Source organism: Triticum dicoccoides, chromosome 7B, assembly GCF_002162155.2.
Source record: "Triticum dicoccoides isolate Atlit2015 ecotype Zavitan chromosome 7B, WEW_v2.0, whole genome shotgun sequence".
Taxonomy (NCBI): Eukaryota; Viridiplantae; Streptophyta; class Magnoliopsida; order Poales; family Poaceae; genus Triticum; species Triticum dicoccoides.
The window spans coordinates 104962806-104983809 of NC_041393.1; the positions used below are offsets into that span (position 1 = coordinate 104962806).

The window sequence follows — 21004 nt, forward strand, 5'->3', positions numbered from 1 at the left end:
TCTTGTTAGCAACGAAGACATATTGATTTCAGTCACGGGCAAACCAAGATGCAAGCAAATCTAAAATTTCTCAGTCTTTGACCATGTCTCTAAGGAACAACACTAACTCAAAATTGAAATAATACCATGTTGGTAAAGGTTCGCCTGTTAAGCGGTCTGATTCAGTGAGGATCCACCTGAGGAACTGACGTGTTGATATTGCAATCGAAGTTGAGGAACAACAACAATGGTCTTGAAGAGACAGGGTAGCGAGAGGAGGTTTGGTACACGGAGGGAAGAAGGGGATTGGTAAGGTCAAGGCGTCAGCAACCGTGTCTGGTGCCCATGTCGACACAACAAAACTTAATTTATTATTTACCTTTTTTTCTAAGCCCAACAACATGGTGTAAATTTGAATTGGCACAACTAAATTAAATTATTTTGTCTAAAAAAGATGTCAAGTCAAAAAATAAAAAGTTAAATCAAATAAATGAAAGAAACATTAGCTGATATATTTATAATGGTTATCCAGCAGTGGTAATACAAATGATCAGTAACGGTAGCTATTTTATATGACTGGTACTGCTAGTAGATTTATAGTGGTTATCCAGCAGTGGTGATACAGATGATGGATCTTTTCAAACATTAGCTGGGCATATATATCATCACGGATAGATACTTGATTACATATAAAACACATGACCACAAAGGGATGTTTAGCACATAGATTATTACAAAAATATGAAGCCTATACATGTCTTATTCTTCAGAGCAGGAACAAAAGGGTTAGGGCATCATTGGAACTAAACATGGAGTATACTGCAGAGGAAACAAAAAGTGGCTTCTCGAGGGGTCACACACGCATTGTAGGTAAGACAGATCCAACAAAAGTAATTAGAAACGGTCTTTCATAGTTTCCAGCCATTGTTCTAACTTCATACCTATGAAGCGTAATCTCTTTGCCAATTCCTCAATGCCTATAAGGGCATGTACAATAGTAGCAGCACCTAGGTGCTGCCCCAGCTCAGCCACCTATGGTCAAGGAAATGAGGCTACCGATTAGATTTTTATCATCCAACGTTAAACGTGAAGCTACCCTTCTGTGGAACCCACCATCATCTTCTTTCCTTTCTGATTCTCATCTCTTTTTTCACCTCCTAGGACCATCTCCAGCTTGCGTTCCCTCTACTTTTCCTCTCTCCCCACTTTCTCTTGGTTTCTCGCATGGAGCAGCCGGCTCTTCTGCAAGCCACACCAGGACCTGCAGGGCTACCACTTTTTCTACAGCGTGGCATCCGAACCTAGGTGGACAATGGGGCAGCAGGTTTGAGGCAGCCCATTGGCCTTGCCCTAAGTGATGCTATCATAACTCCTTTGGTGTCACCCTGTCCTTTTAGGTGACGAACAGTTGTCGTGTTCTGCAGAAAACAAAAGGGCAGAAGTTGATGTGACATAACACATAACACATAACATGTGAATAAAGATGACGTCCTTGTGGCACTCAAAGAAATAGTGCTCATATGGTTAAATACTTAATCGTATCCAACTCCCACCGTTCCTAAATATAAGTCCTTTTAGAGATTTCAATGCGGACTATATACAGAACAAAATAAGTGAATTTACATTCTAAAATATGTCTATATATATCCGTATGTAATTTGTATTGGAATCTCTAAAAAGACTTCTCCTCATCAAGAAGATCACATACACTTTATCTATCCTGTACAATGAGCATAGGACAAGCTCAGCTAGTGTAACTACCAATTAGCTATGTGATGAACAGCTTATAAGAAAATTAACTTTGATTATGTGTCTTGCGCCAAGACTACTCCAGAAACATGCATGTTGAATGAAATGAACAAACAAATAGCCAAAAGACCATTGGCTATCCTTGACTGGCTAGTTGACTAAATGGCTCAGGAAAATAAATTGTCATGACATATTATAAGTAATAAAAAGGCAAAAGGCCACAATATGTGGTACATAATGTTCACAGTCCATCGGCTTCACCAAACACTAAAAAGGGGTAAGCATAAATACACCTCGCTAATCCCATGGAGGCACTTCTCACATAAAAAGGCAAATGAATGAAAACAGACAGGTATCTTGTTTTCCTAGACTTGCATCCATGGCGAAATGACTATAGAAAAAAGATGTGTGCTATAGATTTGAAGAAAATACGGGTTCGCCTGTGAGGAATATACTAAAAGTCTACAACAATAATCATAGTGAGGTAATCAAGAAAATAGTGCAAATGCCTAAATCTGATACGCTATAGAACTCATCCTTCCGTATGTAGTTTTCCTATCTTCCATGTGGAAGAGATTAAGGTAAATACTAACAGTTCGAATTTGTTTTAGAATATAGGAGAGGCATATATATAAGTAAACTAAAAGGAAAAACCTACACACACATGGTGCAACACCAGTCATGCTATTTATTTCAAGCATCAATGGTAAATACTAACTTGCCAAACCTCATATGTTTACTAATTATGATACTGAAGAAGAAGTTACTGAAGAACAAACTAATCATTCCAGTGCTACAGAATCATGAAAAGGAACTGTGATGAAAACCGAAAGGAAAGACTTAATTTATTTTATTTTATATATAACCATGGAAGAGCAGCATTATAAATCATAAGTTGTAGCTCCTATAAATCATAAGTTCCCTCATATTGTAAATAGCGCCCTTGTATGGATGGGGGAACTTACTATCCCAATGCCACATAGATAATCACAGTATGTGAACACTGACACATGATTGCTCTAGATTTGAGATCGTGGCACTCTGCACCTCCATATAAAAATTACCAATGGGCAATGTGTGGGAATTCTCATGAACATCATCACCACTCACTGACCCACCTTCGAGCATCTCTTAAGGATTTTGGTGATGAACCATCTCAAGGAAATTTGCATTCAGGCTAGCAACTTCAATCCAGTCGTATGGTCCAACAAAACAATTCTCTAGTCGGAGAAAAAATAAGTAAATAAAAAATAAAAAACACTCTCTTTTCACCTAGAACTGAAGCTCAGGAAGTTTACTTCCCTTCCTAGCTTCCAACCCTGTCCCTCCTCAGACCTCTCTGATCTATACCTTTGTCATGGATGGAGCTACACTTGCTCATGAAGATGGGTGGAAGCTGGGAAGGGAACAAGATTGGAGAGAAGACAGTATCGAACCTAGGAGACATTATGCTATGAGAACAAATACGAGAAAAAACCAAAGCTCTCCTCTAGCTTGGTCATGTTTACATCAACATAAATCGTAACATCAAATTGCAGGAATACACTTGACCGTGCGAGATTAGTATGAGGCTCAGGCTCCACATAGTGATACGAGAGAATTATCATCCAACTTCATCTATACTATGTGTATATGATGACAGCAAGCATGAGGCTAGCAGCAGGCTTCTAAATTCTAACCACCGGTAATAAATCACCACATATGCCCAAAGCTCTAAGCAAAACAAGCCAATTTGCAGGCAACATCACACATCACTTCTCGAGCTATTTCCTAAGAAATGCATCATATCGTCAAAATCACCCAACCAAGGTCGCTAACCCTACAAGCTTTGTCCAGAATGCAGAATTGAAGCAGGCAATCACCTGACGAAACCTCAGAAGAGTGGGGGGTCGAGGCTCAATGAAGCGGAGGATGTAGCGGCTAATAACACCTAAGCAAAGTCTTGATAGCCAGCTGGTAGCTGATTTGCCATTAGTGGATCAACACATGTTCAATATACATGTCCCCTGATGTCATTTTCAACAGCATAGCCTGAGTTTGCAGTAACAACAAGATCTTTACTTCTCTATCATCAAAGAGTACTAACAATTACTATGTAGTCAGCCTGCCTAATCATTTCCCATGAAGGCAAAAGCAGCAGCCATACACCAACAAACATAGAGATAACAGAAATTAGTAGTTGCAAAACCACACATAAGCGTTGGATGAAACAAACAACTTTCTAGAGGAAGTGGAAAATCTTTCTCAAAAAAAAAGGCAGTGGAAAATCCCTAAATATAAAAATATATTCACAGATGCAAACAATGTACATGAGTAAACAAACAATTTTAGAAATCCTAAAGGAACATCTACAAAAGGAACATGTACATGAGTAAACAATGTAAACATATTACAAGCAAGCATCCGGATTTCTTAACAGTACCTTCCACATCTCGCTCTCTTAAGAACATGATTTCCTCCATCTCATGTACACACCAACAAAGACCAGGATTTGGACATGAAGACCAGCATCGATGGCTAATCCTAGTCGCCTTTTGCCGCTTGCATCTGGCTGGAATAAAACACCAAGCACAAAAAGTAACAACTCTGATTGAAGAGAATATGCGCAAAATAAAGGAAATCTACACACTGTTACCTAGACCAATGAAGCACTGATAAAGCGACAGATACGACAACACTGTTAAGGGGATACGGGATATGGCGATTTCCAGAAACAGTCATTTTGCAATGCATCGAGTATGTGTAAATAACTAATAAAAAGCCATATAGTAGGGCAAAGAGTAATTGAATGTGTGAGATGAGATCAAAATAATACCCCATTTGTTGCCTCCATGCTTCTTTTCAAGTCGTCAATCGACCAATGGTCATTAATTTCCTTAATCTTTGTGTTACGGTCAAACGCATCATAATTGAATGTCGTTATTGTCACTCCATAGGCAGCACAGAAACAACATCACCAGCAAGTAACAGCATTATACCACACCTGGACAGTACACAACAAAAATTAGCAAAAGTTCATAATACACATACCAGTAGCAGCCAAATCTTAATTTATAGAGATGCTATGTTGTGGTATTGAATCGAAAAAAGAGCACAATTTTCAATTAGAAAAATTATCAAGCACCCTATCTACATACAGAAACTAATCAAACCTGTTGATGGCGTCCCAAGGACAGCTAGGATCCGTGGTGGCCAGTGAGCCAACACTGGAGAGGTGGGGCGCAGATCCGCTCTTGGTACAAGGAGATGTGGAACAAATTCCTGCAAACAAATTGATCAAAATAGCAAGAAATCAAACTCATGTCAACTTATACAATACCTAAAGACGCCAATCAAGTATATTTGTCCTTTCAAATCCAGGAAAAAGAACTATCCAACAGATGCCCAACAGATGCAATTTAGCGCTCCTACATGATAGGTGATATAAACCCACAGAGCATTGAGTTTTAAGAACTATACTAAAGGACAGACCCAGTGCATAGAAGCTCCCACACAAGGTGGGGTCTGGGGAGGGATTATAGGAACCTAGTCTTACCCCTGCAAAGTGCAATGCAGAGAGGCTGGTTCGAACCCAGGACCTCTTGGCACAAGTGGGGAGGACTTCACCACTGCGCCAGGCCTGCCCTCAAATAATTCGATGGCGGCGATTCGAACACACGATCGACTGATCCAGACGACGTGTTCCTACCAGCTGACCTGGTACACTGAATTCTGAAAATGGTTATGCCTATGGCTCAATGGAATTTTCACACCATCTCCCAAAAAATGTACATTAGTTGATTTGTATATCAAACAGAGGATGGATTGTCCAAAAAAAATCCAAAAACTCGATATTTATTCGAGTATATAAGTTTTCCTGAAAACATGATATTTACTCGAGTATATAAAATATCAGGGCCCTTTGGCTCACTTCTATATGTGTCTTTTTTTATGGTAGGTCCCTCGACAAGAACATGCCAGGTGTGTAAAGCTTCATCACAACTCATTTTGAGTAGTTTTCTACTGCACGTGTCCGGCGAAAGAATGAACCAAGCACCTGCACTAACCAAACCTACTGTTAGAAGATTGGGTTGCTCTTATTCTTCCATACCACGTTAATGAACAATACACTACTCGGCTTTGCACCAACCTACTCGGTTTTGCACCAACCTACTGTGATCATGAATCTGCAAAATTTACATTTACGTTACTACAACAGCGATTATTTTGCAGAGATTTGGAGAACCATCTACTAACCATCAGTTTGACCCCCAAATAAATCTAGTAACTATTAAATGGCAGCAGAAAATAAGTAAACATAGTAGCAGGAATATATCACTGCTTTTCAAAATCTCAGTTGTCAAAACCAACTAAATACAGTCACCGTTCACCACCAACAAAGCAAGAAAGCATCGGCAACTTATTCGGTAGATCACAATATGGCAGAGATTAGTAACAATTAGATCACAGCAAAAGAATAGACTTCCGGCAAGAAATGGACAAATCTAATGTTGTCACACACTTATAGATATCTTAAAAGTACACCAAACTGCTACGTACTACTGTGAATGGAAGCAACGCTAACTACTACCAGAACAAGCACACCACATAGCTAGGAAACCAATTAGGTTGCTCTTAGTCTTTCTGTGTCAAGCCAATGGACAATACACTCGGTTCTGCACCTACCTACTGTCAGCAGATAATGAATCTGAAAATTTACATTTACAGTACTACAAAGCACACTCACTTTTCAGATTAGGACGGCCGCCTAGTAATTGTCAAATCACATGAAAATCAATAGCAAAAATGTATCGTTCCTTTCAAAATCTCAGTTTGCCAAAAGCAGCACAAAATTCAGTTACCACCAAGGAGCCAACAAAGCATGTTAATGACCATCACAGCAGCAATGTCAGGGTGCTCGGCGACAGCAGGCAATTAAAGACGATTGAACAATGGAGTCCGTTGATGCAGAAGCGTAACCTACTGGTCATCAACCTAGAATCTCATCTCACATTACTAAAAAAACAAAATCGTATGGTAGAGTTTAGTAGCTATTGCATGACAGTAGAAATGAATCATTGCTTTCCTCCCAGACAAAAAGGCAAATGAGGAACAACAAAAGGAAGTAAATCAAGTCTAGAGAGGAATGATCCTGCACTTACCTCAACCTAGGTCACATGTGCCAATGGCTGCCAGATTGATATGGTAGTTGAGGAGAAGCATACTAATGGAGAAACCCATAGAAATATCTGTAAGAAACGAAATCAAGGGGCTGCTTGGATTTTCACCAAACACCTTGTAGGCATATACACAAAAGAATCTGCACAGATAAAAACCATAAATTCTAGGGATTAAACCAAATGCGAGAAATGGAAGAGAGGGGGGAGAATGCAAATCAGGAAGAAAAGAAGGGTGTGGCTGCCTGCAAGAGCTGAGCCCGGCCAGCCAATGGCCACGCGCGCACAGACCCTCTCCTTCCTCTTCTCCTCCTGCCCCGTCACCTTCCTCTTCTCCTCTTGCCCCCGTCTCCTATTTGTCCATCCCTCTCCCTATCTCTCATGGTGGGGGAGGCAGAGGGGTCGGGGAAAGAGGTAGCAGGGAGAGAGAGATCTGTAGGTCCTCAGCACCCACCATGGACGAGGTAGTGCAGTGTGGCGACCTCTCGTGCTCGTCCCCTTGAGCACCAAGGAGAAGGCAGCAGCGGCCAGGCGGCACTGGCGAGAGAGGGGAGGAGGAGGAGGTGGAAGGAGGGGAGGCGGCGGCGGCTAGCAAGGAGGACGAATGGGAAAGGGAGGAGGAGGAGATCGCTTGCGTTGGTGCGAAACCTAGGTGTTCATCCGTAGACGAAATCCATTTGCACCAAAACGGTAGCCAACTCCACCTCAATATTTGGCCCCCATGCCCAACAAGGCCCACCCATCATCCACTCCTGAAGCAGGCACGGACGTGAAAAAAAACCCAACGGCGGACCGGGTGCGAGCAGCCAAAAAGGAGCTACAGTGAAAAGATCGCTCGGTCCAACGAGCGCAGCGCACGCGGTTGCGCTAGAATGGCGGGTAACACAGCAGCATTTATATGTTCAATGCCGGATAACGACCCAACGCATAAACTCCCCATTCTATGCATATGTTCTTTTTGTTTATCGAACAATTTTTCAATTCAGAAACATATTTCAAATACGTGAAGATTTTATGAATTTGCAAACTTTTTTCGAATTCGATAATAATTCTTAAAATCCATGAATATTTTTATACACCTGCAAATATTTTTTGAACTGTCGAGCATTTTTTAAATTCATCGATAGTTTCCGAACTCAGAAGTATTTTTTGAATTCATGAACATTATTTTGAATTCGTCAACAATTAATCGTTTTTTAGAAATTCACCAATATGTTTCGAACTCACGAATATTTTTGGAAATTCTTGAAAATTTCTTGAAATCTTGAATTTTTTGGGAATCTTGTATATTTTTTAATTTGCAGATATTTTATGAATATACGTGAACATTATTTTCATGAACATTTTTTTATTCACAAACATTTTCTAAGATTCAAGACAATTTTTTAATCCTAAAATATTTTATGATTTCCCAACATTTTTCCAAAATCAGGAACATTGTTTTTAATGTGTGATTTGTCTTTGAAAAATAATTCAGAATATGTTTTTGCTGTAGGTACTCGAGTTTTTGCTGCAGGCGCACGCCAACGGCAGGTCCATTCACAGGCGTCTAGTGTAGGGAATTTATATTTCACGAAAAATAATGTACTCCTTTTGGGACGTTGCGTTTTGGCTCTCAGTTGAATATGCTACCGTGGGCTCTCAGGTGCATTGTTGCCGTACCAATTTGGTGTTTCGCCATTTCATTAGGTCTCTGCAAAAGAAGACAATTTTCGGGCTTCCGAGAACCGTTCGGAAACAACATCGTTCGGAACTCATTTTGTATATTTTTTTGGCCACGAGCTCCTCGGATGTCATTTCCTGCGAAATTTTGCATGTAACGAGCGCACTCAAGCATCATGCATACAAAAAACAGAAACATATTGTCTGAATTGTTCTCCTATTATTGAGATCCATGGGCACTAGCACGCAGGACCTATTTTTATAGAAGGAGCCCACCCGGATGAGGCACCACAAATTCGCTCCTGACGAGAGTCGAACCGTCGCCGCAGGGTTCGCCACTAGGCTACATCCTAGTCATGTTCTCATATTATTATTATTTTACTATTTCATCGGATGCAGATGAGCCAGGCTTGAATTGGATTACTACTCTCATTATATTAAATTAGCGACACATATTTTGGGACGGAGGGATTAGTCGCATGAAGAAGAACTCCCGACCTGATGTTGGATAGCATTGTCGCTTACCAATCGACATGGCGATTGAGGTTGCCTGAAACGTAACACTAAATTTGACGTACTACGAACAAAGGGCAAATCCATTTCTTAAACAGATTTTTGACATTTCTCAGAAAAAATGTGAACAATTTTCTTAAAGTGTGAATCATGTTTTAAACTTGTGAACAAATCTTAAAATTCGAAAGGAACTTTTACAACATGAGCAATTTTCGAAAAAATTGAACACATGAACAAAATTTTAAAATTCCCAAACGTTTATTGAAAAAATATAAATGCTGAAAAAAATTATAAGTATAGGTTGAACAATTTTCAAATACACATTGAACTTTTTTGTCATATATGTTGAACAATTTTTAAATGCACACTGAACATTCTTCTGATATTTGTTGAATAGTTTAAGTACACAACGAATATTTTTCAAAAATATATTAAACATTTTCTTAAATATACGATAACAATTATTGTAAGCCATGATTAACTCTTGTATAAACACAAAAATAGAAGAAGAAAAAACAGAAGGTACACAGACTGTTCATCGTATTAAATGTATTAATAAAAAATAATCATGATACATTCTTAATGTATTAAAGGAAGAAAAAGGAAAAAGGGATAGAAAAATCTAAACCAACAAAAACCAGAACAAACATGGAAGAACCAGAAAAGAAATGAAAAGATAGATCAAAACAAAAATGCCATATAAGAAACCAGTGAGAAAACCTAAGCAGCGAATGCGTAGTGCTACGAACTGGCCAGTCCGCCGCGGGCGCTGCGGGCGAATCCACTGCAGTTTGCTGCTCGCGCGTGGCAAATACGAGCACCTCTACGTAGTAAGCCAGACATACAAAGAAACCTATACTAAGCCAGCCCATTTGGCTGTTCCCTCTGTCATTTTCTTAGTTGTCTTTCATTTTTTTTCGGCCTTTCTGTTGATGTCATTTTATTTTTCTTTTTCTTTTATTTCCACCATTTTCTCCTATTTTCACCTTGTTTATCTTTTTTATATTTAGTAGGAAAACTAAAACTATCAAAAAGCAAAATAAATGTCCTCCATTTTTTTTCAAATCCTGAAATTTTCGGAATTCCAAAATATTTCTCAAATTCACATTTTTTGAATGAACAAATAATTTTTGAGTTCATGCATATTTTTGGAATTTGTATTTGTGAACGTTTCTTGAATTCATGGACATTTTTCAAACCCGTGATTAATTTTGAAATTCACATACATTTTTTGAATATGAGAACATCTTTTGAATGCACAAACATATATAGAATTGACGAATATTTTGTAAACTTCTGAACAATTTTTTAATTCACAGACTTTTTTCGAATTATCAATTATTTTTCAAACAAAAGTCAAAGTCACGAGCACTTCTTATATTGAATAATATTTTTCAAAAAAAATGTACCGTCATGTTCGTAAATATTTCAAGTTCCTGAACATTTAATAATATTGAAAGTATTTGATATAAAAGAACGAACCAACAAAAACTAAATGGCAAACAACGATTAAAAACCTTGTTCTAGAAATGGCAGAGGATTATAGCTGTTTCTGCAAACCGGCGCCTGCAACGGCGCTAGTTGGGCTCGGCCCAACAACCATTCTTCCCCCTGTTTTGAAGCTCAAAAAAGGAAGGAAATTGTCCCCAGTCAAGAATCGAACCAAGATTTCTCCGTCGATAGACAACTCCACAAACCACTACGCCACCACCGTGACTCACGAATACAAACCTCCTTTCCATCTTTTTTTATAAATACAGGAAATGCCCTTTATGTTTTCTCTGTTTTCCCCCTTTCTTTTTTTGTTTCCCGTTTTATTTTTCTTAAATGCGTGAAATATCTAAAAATATACAATATTTCTTTTCTAATTTGTGAACTTTTTTCAATTCGATGAACTTTTCAAACTCGATTAACTTTTTTCTGAAAATGAATGAACTTTTTAATATTTTGATGAACTTATTTTAAAAATCGATGAACTTTTGTTAAAATTCGATGAACTTTCTCAAATTTGATGGACTTTTTTTAAAATTGATGAACTTTTCAGTGATTTTTTTTTCAAATTCAATGAACTTTCTTCAAATTTGATTAACCTTTTTAAAAATTGATGAAATTTTTCAAATTCAATGAACTTTTTTCAAATTAGATGAACTTATTTTTAAATTGGATGAACTTTTTTCAGTTTTGTGAGCTGTTTTCAAAATGGTGTATTTTTAAAAAAAAATGATGAACTTTTTTAAGTTTTGTGAACTATTTTCAAAATGGTGATATTATTTTAGAATAATATGAACTTTTCTGTTTTTTGTGAACTACTTTTTTTTTACATTGATGAACTTTTTCCAAAATCATTGACCTTTTGTTTAATAGGGCAACGTTTTTCTGCATGTTCACGTACTTTTTACAAAATATGTGATGTATGAGTGGCAATGATAGTTTTTAAACTGCTAGCGCTAAATTTTGGAACTTGTGACCACACGCCCTAGTTGTTAGCTGACTACCTGTAGGTGGTGTAGGTCGCGAGTTCGATACGCCAACGAAGCATAATGTTTTTAATTCTTTTCACGCATTTTTGTACCATATCTTTCCCGAAACAGTCAGGAATGGGCATGCTTCCAAAACGGCCCAACCAACGAACGTGCAGCCGCCAACTAACCTAATTGGCGCTGAAGGCGCCGACTAGGGGTTCCCCGTGAAATAGTATTTTTTTGAGGAATAAAGCCACTTTATTGATAAATTCCACATAAGGTGGGATACAAACTGGATCATGTGGCTAGCCAACGAAGCATAATGTTTTTAATTCTTTTCGCGCATTTTTGTACCATATCTTTCCCGAAACAGTCAGGAATGGGCATGCTTCCAAAACGGCCCAACCAACGAACGTGCAGCTGCCAACTAACCTAATTGGCGCTGAAGGCGCCGACTAGGGGTTCCCCGTGAAATAGTATTTTTTTGAGGAATAAAGCCACTTTATTGATAAATTCCACATAAGGTGGGATACAAACTGGATCATGTGGCTAGCCAAGCCAAACATGACGCCCCGGAGCTAGATTTCTAGCAAACTTTGCTAACCTATGAGCTTCGAAATTAACACTACGACTTTCAAAAATAAAGTTACAAGAAAAGGGAACCGATCTAGACTTTATCTCATTGATAATTGCTCTGTGGAGACCATTGCTGCCATTCATGATGTCTTCCACCACCTGCTTGCAATCTGAAGATATGATGAAGCTTTGGAGTTGAAGATCTTCAGCCAGAGATATAGCTTCGCGACAAGCTATCGCCTCCAACGTCGCTGGATCACAGACTCCGTACACAATTAGCGTTGAGCTTCCCAAAAAATTCCGTGTCTATCCCTGCAGACCGCTGCTGCCGATCCACCTCTTTGGGCGCTGAAAGGGATCGAGAAGAGGTGTCTAAAGGGGGGTGAATAGACTCTCAACCAAGCAAAGTAGCAATTTTAAAGTTCTTCAAGTTGAGGTGGTGTTTAAGCACAAGTTTGAACATTCACAATACATATCAAGCAAGCATGATAAGAGTATATGAGCAGCGGAAAGTAAAGCATGCAAAATTGCAAGAATGTAAAGGGATGGGATTGGAGTGTGCAAACGCAATTGGAGACACGGAGATTTTTGGCGTGGTTCCGATAGGTGGTGCTATCGTACATCCACGTTGATGGAGACTTCAACCCACGAAGGGTAACGGCTGCGTGAGTCCACGGAGGGCTCCACCCACGAAGGGTCCATGAAGAAGCAACCTTGTCTATCCCACCATGGCCATCGCCCACGAAGGACTTGCCTCACTAGGGTAGATCTTCACGAAGTAGGCGATCTCCTAGGAGACACCACTCTCCAAAAGGTAATAGATGGTGTGTTGATGATGAACTCCTTGCTCTTGTGCTTCAAACGACAGTATCCCCAACACTCAACTCTCTCTCATAGGATTGGATTTGGTTGAAAGATGATTTGAGTGGAAAGCAACTTAGGGAAGGCTAGAGATCAAGATTCATATGGTAGGATTGGAATATCTTGGCCTCAACGCATGAGTAGGTGGTTCTCTCTCAGAAAATGAATGTTGGAAGTGTAGGCATGTTCTGATGGCTTTCTCCATGAATGAAGAGAGGATGGAGAGGTATATATAGCCTCCACACAAAATCTAATTGTTACACACAATTTACCAAACTCGGTGAGACCGAATCGTGAAACTCAGTCAGACCGATTTAGTTCATAATGTGACCGATAGGCATTTCGGTGGGACCGACATGTCAACTCGGTGGGACCGATTTCGTTAGGGTTAGGGCATAACGTAACGATGAGACCGATTACACAAACTTGGTGGGACCGACTTTGGTAATAGGCTAACCAGAGAGTTGGTCAGGCAAACTCGGTGGGACCGATTCGCTCATCTCGGTGAGACCGAAACCTTACGAAAGGGAAACAGAGAGTTTGCAATCCCATCTCGGTGAGACCGAGATCCCTATTGGTGAGACCGAAGTGACTAGGGTTTCTGGCAGTGGCTATGTCAAATGAACTCGGTGGCGCCAGATAGATCAAATTGGTGGGGCCGAGTTTGACTTTTGGTTTGGGACATATGTGGATATGAGAAAGTGGTTGAGGGTTTTTGGAGCATATCACTAAGCATTTTGAGCAAGCAATCCATTAAGCAACAGATCGTCCCCTTTTAATAGTATTGGCTTTCCTATGGACTCAATGTGATCTTGGATCACTAAAAGTAAAATGTAGAGTCCTAAGCTTTGAGCTTGAGCCAATCCTTTGTCCTTAGCATCTTGAAGGGGTTCCACATCCTCTTGTCCATGCCACTCCACTGTTGGACTTATCTGAAATATACTAGATAAAAGTATTAGTCCAACAAGAGATATGTTGACATTAATTACCAAAATCACCCAGGGAGCACTTGTTCTTTCAATCTCCCCCTTTTTGGTAATTGATGACAACATACATCAAAGCTTTAGATAAAGATATAGAGAAAGGCAGGTAAAGCTTTGGAAGGACATGTAGCATGCATAGGCTCCCCCTACATGTATGCAATCATGTAAATATGGAACATAATAGCATGTGAGTGCATAATCATGATAGAGCAAGCAATGAGTTACATGTATCTTGGCTATATGCATCAGAGCAAATGGTGTGAATATAGGAAATGTACCTTCATGCTCATGAGTCCTTCTTGCAAATAGTATGTACATCTGCAAGATATCCTCATGCACATGAGTGTGATGCATATACTTACCTTGTGGTCTTGAGCTAGCTTTGGAAGAGATGAACCTGAGTAAACAAGGTTAGACAACACAGAAACATCTACTAAACAGAGCAAGAGCAGCAAACCACAAGAATACCAACATTGGGATGACATGTAGAGAGTGAGTACTAGGTATTCTATTTGAGTGTAGACATGTCCCCAAAGGTAAAGATATGCAATGAATTCGAAGATTTCCTTCCCTTAGATGTCTTGCTCCCCCTGAATCTTATGTGGGATACTGGGAGAAGATAAGGAATAGAAAACCAGAGCAAAGCAAACACACAAACAAACATGAACATGTCTTTCCCCTCTAAAGACATGTGACTTCTCTCCTCTTTGAATACCAAGAATCTGAGGTCTCTCTTTGATGTGATTATTTATCTCTCTTTCCCCCTTTTGATATGATTAAGCTTTGGCGTGAGCTCTCTCTCTCCCTTTGACATCAATTTCCAAGAAGGGTCTTCTGGAGGGTGAGTCAAAATAGGTTTGGTCCTTGAGTCACATAGCAAAGTAGCAGGGAAAAATAAGGTGCTGGTAGAGGAAAAGAATCATCGAGTGGAGCTGGAACAAAATGTGCAGGATGCAAATGACAGAGTGTTTCCTCAGCATGTGAAATCGGTAACACCGAGTTGTTGTCTTCGGTGGCACCGAGGTAATTCGGTTTGACCGAGAGGCAAACCGGTGTGTCCGAGTTCACTCAGAGAAAAAGCACGTGTCACCTCAGCTCACTAAGCAAATAAGATATCACAAGGATTTGCAGGGAATTAACTAAAGGATTTGCAATGAATAGGATGCAGGGAATGCAGAACAGAAACAAAAAGAAAAGAAATCTAGATGAAGTTTTTTTTAAAAGGGAAACAAATATGCAAGAGACAAATGCAATAACAAGGAGAAACACTAGAGAACTTCATCTAGATTTGGTCGGCGACAAAGTCACCTATGTTAGAGTATATTGACTTAGGAGTCAAGTGAAGACACTTGATCATAGGTCATACTCATCGTTTAAGCTCAAAATGGGGTTGCCATTTTTCGTTTAAGCAATTTGATGTATTCACATCTTGTTGAGCTGCTTTGATCCATGACTTGGGGTAAAGCTTCTCTAAGATGGAATAACATACCTTGGGTGGTGGTGTTGATCTTGATCATGTAGTTGAACTTGCGTGGGATGCTCAAGGTTGATGTAGTTCATTGGGAGCACCACTTGTAATTGGAGTTCATCTACCTACATGAATTAGTTTTGCAAGGAAGAGCACTTGTGTATCCAAAGTGTCAATCATGAAATATGATACCAAAGGATATGTTTGAAGGGTTTCATGCTTCCTTGTCTTAAACCACCATATTGTAGAGTCTTGGTGATGTAGATATTGCTCAAGATGTGAGTGAGTTGCAATCTCATAGATTTAGATTCATCCAAGTACCTACAAGAGTTAGATAACATGCAAGGGTGCAAATATATCCAATACATATGATTATCATCATAAGAGAAATATCAAGGATTAGTCAAAGGCTCATGCCTTGCATCCAAATGGAGTTCCTACTCCAAGTTTGAAGCATCAATGGTGTTCAATTCACCTCTCAACCGTCAAAATATTTTCTCATCAAGCGATTTGGTGAATATATCCGCCAATTGCTTATCGATACAAACATGCTTAAGGTTAATGTCTCCTTTAGCAACATGATCTCGAATGAAATGATGACGAACCTCAATATGCTTAGTTCGAGAATGTTGCACGGGATTGTGAGCAATCTTAATAGCACTTTCATTGTCACAAAGCAATGGAACATGTTTCACATATATCCCATAATCTTTAAGAGTTTGGGTCACCCAAAGTAATTGAGCACAACATGAACCAGCGGCAATGTATTCCGCTTCGGTGGTGGATAAGGATACCGAGTTTTGTTTCTTGGAGGACCAAGACATAAGAGATCTACCAAGAAATTGACAAGTAACCGAAGTGGACTTTCTATCAACCTTGTCACCGGCATAGTCCGAGTCGGATTAGCCAACAAGATCAAAAGAAGACCTCTTACTATCCTTTTCACAACCCTAAGATGACATTCTTTAGGGGCCACTTGATATCATGCGCACATGCACACACTTAGCATAATATCGGGATGGGAGGCACATAGATATAACAATGAACCAATCATAGAGCGGTAAACTTTTTGATCAACGGGTTCACCATCTTTAGTCAAGTCAAGATGTCCACTAGTAGGCATGGGGGTACTCATACCTTTGAATTCTTGCATATTGAACTTTTTGAGTAAGTCCTTGGTATACTTTGTTTGAGAGACAAAGGTACCTTCCTTAGTTTGCTTGATTTGCAAACCAAGAAAGAATTTGAGTTCACTCATCATAGACATCTCAAACTTCTCCGACATAAGCTTCCCAAACTTCTCACTAAAATGAGGGTTAGTTGATCCAAATATGATATCATCAACATAAATTTGGCACACAAATAATTCACAATTAACCCTTTAAGTGAAAAGAGTAGAATCAATTTTTCCAATCTCAGAGCCTTTTTCAATAAGGAACGTGGTCAAGCATTTATACCATGCTCTAGGAGCTTGTTTAAGACCATAAAGAGCTTTGTGAAGTTTGTAAACATGATTGGATTTCTTAGGATTAACAAAGCCGGGAGGTTGTTTAACATAAACTTCCTCCTCAATTTCACCATTTAGAAAAGCACTTTTAATGTCCATTTGGTACAAGGTGATATCATGGTGATTAGCATAGGCAAGTAATATGCGAATGGACTCAAGTCTAGCAACGGGGGCATATGTCTCACCATAGTCCATACCTTCGACTTGAGTGTAGCCTTGGGCGACAAGACGTGCTTTGTTGTGAACTACTTGTCCATCTTCATCTAGCTTGTTGCGAAACACCCATTTGGTACCGATGATGTTGTGGTTGTTGTCGGGCTTCTCGACCAATCTCCACACTTGGTTCCTCTCAAAGTTGTGTAGCTATTCATGCATGGCATTTATCCAATCTAGATCTTCCAATGCTTCTTCAACCTTCATGGGTTCAATGCTAGAGATGAATGAATAGTGTTCACAAAAATTAGCCAAACGAGATTTAGAGCGAGTGATTCTCCCGGTTTGGATATCATTGTAGATTTGCTCGACGAAATGGTCTCTGGCGACTCTTGCTCGAACTCATGAGAGCTTTTGTTTTGGTCGGGGTGGAACATCTTCTTCATCATCGTGTTCTTCTTCTTGGCCTTCTTCATTTTTGACGTTGTCGTTCTCTTGTCATGGTGGAGAAGGAGGTTGATGAGGTTCATCTTGGTGTGCTTCCTTGTTTTCTTCATCTTGGTGTGTCCCACTTGTGGATGCTTCCATATCAACTCTTGGTTCACCTTGTCGTGAAGTGGAAGCTTCCACTTGGACGGACAAGGAACTCTCCTTCACCTCCGTTGGACGGATCCTGCCAATAGACAAGTCTTGGTTTGCTTCCGAAGGGTCTTTATCTCCTACATCAATTGGTAATTGCTCTACTTGCACGCCGTTAGATTCATCAAACTTCACATCTACCGTCTCTTCAACCTTTCGGGTAAAATTGTTGTTGACACAGTAAGTGTGAGAGTTTGAGCCATAACCAAGTAGGAAACCTTCATGAGATTTGGGAGCAAATTTTGAACGACGATGCTTATCAAGAATGTAGCACTTTGAGAGAAAGTGTCCAACTTGGGGTTTGTTACCGGTGAGGAGCTCGTATGCCGCCTTGCCGAGTAGCTTGTGAAGATACAAGCAATTTGTTGCATGACAAGCTATCTCAACCGCTTCCGCCCAAAAGTGTTTTGGCGTCTTGTACTCATCAAGCATCGTTCTTGCCATTTCGATGAGCGTCTGGTTCTTCCTCTCAACAACTCCATTTTGTTGAGGTGTGTACGTACACGAGAACTCATGTGAAATCCCTTCTTCGTCAAGAAAGGTGTCCACATTGGCGTTCTTGAACTCCGTTCCGTTGTCACTGTGAACCTTCTTGATCTTCACTTCAAATTGATTTTGGGCCTTCCTAGCGAAGTTCTTGAAGATCTTTTGGACCTGCGATTTATCATCAAGAAAGAACACCCACGTAAATCTTGAAAAATCATCAACTATAACTAGACCAAATGAGTTTCCATCGAGACTTTTGAAGTAAATATGCCCTAGAGGCAATAATAAAGTTATTATTTATTTCCTTATTTCATGATAAATGTTTATTATTCATGCTAGAGTTGTATTAACCGGAAACATAATACATGTGTGAATACATAGACAAACATAATGTCACTAGTATGCCTCTACTTGACTAGCTCGTGAATCAAAGATGGTTAAGTTTCCTAGTCATGGACAAAAGAGTTGTCATTTGATTAACGGGATCACATCATTAGGAGAATGATGTGATTGACTTGACCCATTCCGTTAGCTTAGCACACGATCGTTTAGTATGTTGCTACTGCTTTCTTCATGACTTATACATGTTCCTGTGACTATGAGATTATGCAACTCTCGTTTACCAGAGGAACACTTTGTGTGCTACCAAACGTCACAACGTAACTGGGTGATTATAAAGGTACTCTACAGGTGTCTCCGAAGGTACATGTTGGGTTGGCGTATTTCGAGATTAGGTTTTGTCACTCCGATTGTTGGAGAGGTATCTCTGGGCCCTCTCGGTAATACACATCACTTAAGCCTTGCAAGCATTGCAACTAATAAGTTAGTTGTGGGATGATGTATTACGGAACGAGTAAAGAGACTTGCCGGTAACGAGATTGAACTAGGTATTGGATACCGACGATTGAATCTCGGGCAAGTAACATACCGATGACAAAGGGAACAACGTATGTTGTTATGCGGTTTGACCGATAAAGATCTTCGTAGAATATGTAGGAGCCAATATGAGCATCCAGGTTCCGCTATTGGTTATTGACCAAGAATAGTTCTAGGTCATGTCTACATAGTTCTCGAACCTGTAGGGTCCGCACGCTTAAGGTTTCGATGATAGTTATATTATGAGTTTATGAGTTTTGATGTACCGAAGGAGTTCGGAGTCCTAGATGAGATCGGGGACATGACGAGGAGTCTCGAAATGGTCGAGACGTAAAGATCGATATATTGGACGACTATATTCGGAGTTCGGAAAGGTTCCGAGTGATTCGGGTATTTTTCGGAGTACCGGAGAGTTACGGGAATTCGCCGGGGAGTATATGGGCCTTATTGGGCCATACGGGAATAGAGGAGAGAGGCCGAAAGGAAGGAGGCGCGCAGCCCGGAATATCCTATTCGACGCATTCTGCGTCGAACTGTCGACCATTCGCACAGACCTGGCGATGGAGCGATGATCTGGACCGGCCCATTACTGTTTGCGGCGTTTCCCGTTTCGCGAACCTTTCCCAGCCGGTTTTAGGAACCTTCTAGAAGGTTCCTGAACCAGTTTTTTAATTTCTTTTCCCGGTTTTACTATTTCTTTCTGTTTTCTTTTTTTTCGGTTTCATTTTCTTTCTTTTCCCACTTCTGTTTCTTGGTTTTGTATTTTGTCTTGTTTTTCTTTTAAAAGATCATGCTTAGAAAGTTGTTCGAAAATTAAGAAAAATTTTATGTGCTTTTAAAAGACATTAGAAATTACAAATATGGTTGTGTTTTTAAAAATTGTTCATACTTTCAAAAAATGTTCACAATTTTAAAGAACTGTTCATATTTCAGAAAATGTTCACAATTTTAAAAAATTGTTCGTGAATTTCGAAAAATGTTCTTGTTTTACAAATAAAATTCGGAATGTTTTTGTTCAAAATTTTCACAGATTTTCAGAAAATGTTCGTGACTATAAAAAATGTTCTCGTTTTCAAAAAAAAGGTCAGGTGTTCCAAGTAATTTTCATAACTTTAAAAATGTTCAGGTTTTCCAAATAGTTTTCATAAATTTAAATTTGCTCTTTGTTTACAAAAGTGCTCTGAATTTTAAAATTATTCAAGTTTTTAAAAAAACATTTTACGTTTTCTTCTCCTTTTTATTACTTTTTTAGTGTTTCAAAAATTTGTTCGTGGTTTTTTTAAATGTTCGAAATTTTGAAGAAGTGTTCGCATTTTGAAAATCTGTTTCTTTGTTCTTTTCCTTTTTTCTTTTTCCCTGTTTCAATTTTCTGTTTTTTTCTTTTTTCCTGTTTCAGTTTTCCGGTTATTTCACTGTCAGAAAATGTTCCCACTGTCAAAATTAGTTCACAATTTGTTAAAATGTTCATGTTTTGGAACTTGGTTTGTACATTAACAAAAAAGTTCTCACCTTCAAGATTTTGTTCACAAATTCTAAAAATGTTCATGTTGCCGATTTTTTTTAAAAAAATGTTCCCACTTTCAAATTTTGTTCACGAGGAAACAGGAACATATTTCGTAAATTCAAAAAATGTTCGAAATTATAAAAATGTTCCAGTTTTCCAAATTTGTTGACAAATTCAGAAAAATGTCCGTGCTTTGGAAAAGTATCATATATTCGAAAAGTGTTGTCATTTTCAATTTTTGTTCCTGATTTTCAGAAAATGTTTGCATCTTTTCTGAAATTCTTCATAATTTCAAAAAATGTTCCCACTTTCAAATTTTGTTCACAAGGAAACACGAACATATTTTGTAAATTCAAAAAATGTTCAGAATTATAAAAATGTTCCAGTTTTCCAAATTTGTTCACAAATTCAGAAAAATGTTCGTGCTTTG

General features: G+C 39.1%; 1 long non-coding RNA gene across 12 annotated transcripts; it reads right to left on the bottom strand.

Annotated features, from left to right (window-relative positions):
* Positions 1–614: 614 nt before the first annotated feature.
* Positions 615–7661, bottom strand: LOC119337746. 12 transcript variants are annotated; one of them, XR_005163590.1, is made up of 6 exons: positions 6870–7643; positions 5639–5764; positions 4881–4989; positions 4544–4711; positions 4151–4279; positions 615–1397 (listed from the first exon to the last, which is right to left on the bottom strand). It is a non-coding gene; the product is annotated as an uncharacterized LOC119337746 (long non-coding RNA). The 12 variants fall into 12 exon arrangements; XR_005163594.1 differs by lacking the exon at positions 5639–5764 and adding an exon at positions 4364–4405 and having other exon boundaries at positions 4151–4275; positions 6870–7640; XR_005163592.1 differs by lacking the exon at positions 5639–5764 and adding an exon at positions 4364–4405 and having other exon boundaries at positions 6870–7640.
* Positions 7662–21004: the final 13343 nt, after the last annotated feature.